Source organism: Rhinopithecus roxellana, chromosome 7 (genome assembly GCF_007565055.1).
Source record: "Rhinopithecus roxellana isolate Shanxi Qingling chromosome 7, ASM756505v1, whole genome shotgun sequence".
In the NCBI taxonomy this organism is placed as follows: Eukaryota; Metazoa; Chordata; class Mammalia; order Primates; family Cercopithecidae; genus Rhinopithecus; species Rhinopithecus roxellana.
In genome coordinates, this window is record NC_044555.1 from 46,896,903 (window position 1) to 46,901,228 (window position 4,326).

A 4,326-nucleotide genomic window follows, 5' to 3' on the forward strand; every position below is an offset into this window, starting at 1 on the left:
AAAATACTACCAGATGAAATTCAACAAGGCATTAAAAAGATCATTCATCATGATCAAGAAGGATTTAAGACTGGGATGTAAGGATGCTTCAACATAATACAAATCAAACACTGTGATATATCATATCAACAGAATGAAGGACAAAAACTATATGATTTCAATTGATGCTGAAAAACCATTTGATAGAATTCAACATCCCTTTAGAAAAAAAAATAACCTCAAAAATCAGGGTATAGGAGGAACATACCTCAACATAATAAAAGCCACATATGCCAGACGCATAGGTAGTATCATATTGAATGGGGGAAAATTGAAAGTCTTTCCGTTAAGATCTGGAACATGACAAGGATGCCCACGTTGACCACCGTTATTCAACATACTACTGGAATTCATGGCTAGAGCAATTAGTCAAGGGAAAAATTTAAAGAGCATCCAAATTGGAAAGCAAGAAGTCAAAGTATCCTTGTTTGCTGATGATATGACCTTATATTTGGAAAAGCCGAAAGACTTCACCAGAAAACTATTAGAACTGATTTTAAAATTTAGTAAAATTGCAGGACACAAAATCAACATACAAAAATCAGTAGCATTTCTATATGACAACAGTGAACAATCTGAAAAAGAAATTTAAAAAAGTAATCCCAGCCGGGCACGATGGCTCAGGCCTGTAATCCCAGCACTTTGGGAGGCTGAAACAGGTGGATCACCTGAGGTCAGGAGTTCAAGACTAGCCTGACCAACATTGTGAAACCCCATCTCTACTAAAAATACAAAAATTAGTCAGGCATAGTGGCATGTGCCTGTAGTCCCTGCTACTCGGGAGGCTGAGGCAGGAGAATCGCTTGAACCCGGGAGGCAGAGGTTGCAGTGAGCCGAGATCATGCCACTGCACTCCAGCCTGGGTGACTAAGAGAGACTCAGTTTCAAAAAAAAAAAAAAAGTAATCCCCAGCCGGACACAGTGGTTCAAGCCTGTAATCCCAGCACTTTGGGAGGCCGAGGTGGGTGGATCACGAGGTCAGGAGATGGAGACCATCCTGGCTAACATGATGAAACCCTGTCTCTACTAAAAATTTAAAAAATTAGCCGGACGTGGTGGCAGGTGCCTGTAGTCCCAACTACTCAGAAGGCTGAGGCAGGAGAATGGCGTGAACCCAGGAGGTGGAGCTTGCAGTGAGCAGAGATCACGCCACTGCACTCAGGACTGGGCGACAGAGCAAGACTCCATCTCAAATTAAAAAAAAAGTAATCCCCCTTTACAGTAGCCATACGTAAAATTAAATATCTAGAAATTAACTGAAGCAAAAAAATGAAAGATCTCTATAATAGAATCTGTGAAACACTCATGAAAGAAATTGACAAGGACATAAAAAATGAAAATATCCCATGTTCCTGGATTGGAAGAATCAATATTGCTAAAATATTCATACTATCCAAAGCAATTTACAGATTCAATGCAATCCCTATCAAAATACTAACGACATTCTTCACAGAAATAGAGAAAACAATTCTGAAACTTATATGGGACCACAAAAGACCCTGAATAGCCAAAGCTATCCTAAGCAAAAGAACAAAACTGCAGTAATCACATTACCTGATTTCAAATTACAGTTCAGAGCTATAGTCACCAAAACAGCATGGTACTGGCATAAAAACAGGCACATAGACCAATGGAACAGCATAGAGAACCCAGAGACGTATCCACACACCTATAGTAAATTCATTTTTGACCAAGGTGTCAAGAACGTACACTGGGGAACAAACAGTCTCTTCAATAAATAGTGCTGGGAAAACTGGACATCCATGTGCAAAAGAATGGAACTAGACCAGTATCTATCACCATATACAAAAATCAAATCCAGACTGATTGAATGGTTAAATCTAAGACCTCAAACTATGAAACTACTACAAGAAAACTTTGGGGAAATCTCCAGGACATTTGTCTGGGCAAAGATTTCTTGAGCAATACCCCACAAGCACAGACAACTAAAGTGAAAATGGACAAATGGAATCACATCAAGTTAAAAAGCTTCTAAACAGCAAAGGATACAATCAACAAAGTGAGGAGACAACCCACAGAAAGGGAGAAAATATTGCAGACTACCCATCTGACAAAGGATTAACAACCAGAAAATATAAGGTGCTCAATCAACTCTATAGGAAAAAGTCCAATAATCGGATCAAAAAATGGGCAAAAGATTTAAATAGACATTTCTCAAAAGAAGACAAACAAATGGAAAAAATCATATGAAAAGGTGTTCAGCATCACTGATCATCAGAGAAATGCAAATCAAAACTACAATGAGCTATCATCTCACCCCAGTTAAAATGAATTATATCTAAAAGACAGCAATAACAAATGCTGGCGAGGATGTGGAGAAAAGGAAAGCCTCATATAGTGTTGGTGAGAATGTAAATCAGCACAACCACTATGGAGAACAGTTTGGAGGTTCTTCAAAAAAAGCTAAAAATAGAGCTGCCCTATGGTCCAGCAATCCCACTGCTGGGTGTATACCCGAAAGGAAAGAAATCAGTGTATTGAAGAGATACCCATTCTCCTATGTTTATTGCACATTATTTACAATAGCTAAGATTTGGAAGCAACCTAAATGTCCATCAACAGATGAGTGAATAAAGAACAGGTGGTACAAGTACATATACACAACTGAGTACTATTCAGTCATAAAAAAAGAACGAGACCCTGTCTTTTGCAACAACATGGATGGAACCAGAGATCATTATGTTAAGTTAAATAAGCCAGGCACAGAAAGACAAACATTGCATGTTCTCACTTATTTGTGGGACTAAAAATCAGAACAATTTGCCTCATGGACATAAAGAGTAGAAGGCTAATTATCAGAGGCTGGGAAAGATGGGGGGGGGGGCTGTGAGGGAGGAGGGGATGGTTAACAGGTACCAAAAAAGTTAGAAAGAATAAATAAAACCTACTATTTGATAATACAATAGGGTGACTAAAGTCAATAATAACTTAATTGTACATTTTTAAATAAATTGAATTGTTTGTAGCTCAAGTGATAAATGCCTACAGGGATGGATATCTCATTCTCCATAATGTGCTTATTTCACATTGCATACCTGTATCAAAACATCTCATGTACCCCATAAATATATACACATACTATATACCCATAAAAATAAAAATAAAATATAAAGACAGAGGTAAAAGTGAAGCATGGAAGAAGGAACTGATGCTTAGGACTCCGTGAAGTCCCTGAGGTTAGAGACTGAATGTGTAAGCACAACAACCTGCCAACTTAAGGGCTTGCTTAGCAGAGATCCGCAACCCAGGAGTAGGAGCAGATAATTTAATGAGTGGATAAAACTAGGATGGGCATTTTCATAGGAGGTCTGTAACACAGGACAGAGTGCAAGAGAACTGAGTCATTCCTATCTCCATGCACCTTTGAATACCTAGAGCTATGAGGCCCTGTCCACCACAGACAAATACTGCCATAATGTGTTTGCTGATTTGCAATGCAATCTAAACCATGTTGTATTTATTCCATTTTAAGGAGTGAATAATCTTGCCAAAATTCATATGTACTATATTTAAGTAATTCAATGATAATCTTATAAAAATAACATAATATCATCAAGGCCTTACAAGTTTACATTCTTCTATTTTCTCAAATATAAGATGATGTCTTACTAAAAAAAACACAACAATAAAACAAAACTAACTACAAAGCTATCAAGACGGTGTGGTACTAGTGTAAGAATAAGCATGTAGGCCAGGTGCAGTGGCTCACACCTGTAATCCCAGCATTTTGGGATGCCAATGTGGGAGGATCACTTGAGCCCAGGAGGTCAAGACCAGCCTGGGTCTTGCAGTGGCACACGTCTGTGGTCCCAGGTACTCGGGAGGCTGAGAAGGGAGGACTGCTTACGCTGAGAGGTCAAGGCTGCAGTGAGCTGACATCGTGCCACTTTGTTACCTTGAGTTTGACAATGGTTTCTTAGACATGACACCAAAGCACAAGCAACAACAATGCAAAATGAATAAATTGGACTTTATCAAAATTAAAAACTTTTCTGTTTTAAAGGACATCATTAAGCCAATGGAAAAACAACCCAGATAATGTGAGAAAATATTTGCAAATTACATATCTGATAAGGAACTATGTCCAGAATATATAAAGGACCTCTAATAACTCCACAATAAATAGGCAGGTATCCCAATTTAAAAACAGGCAAGTAATCTGAATAAATGTTTCTCCAAAGGAGTATACAAATGACCAATAAGCACATGAAAGGGTGCTCAAGATCTTTAGTCACAGGGAAAAGCTAATCAAAACCACAATAAGAT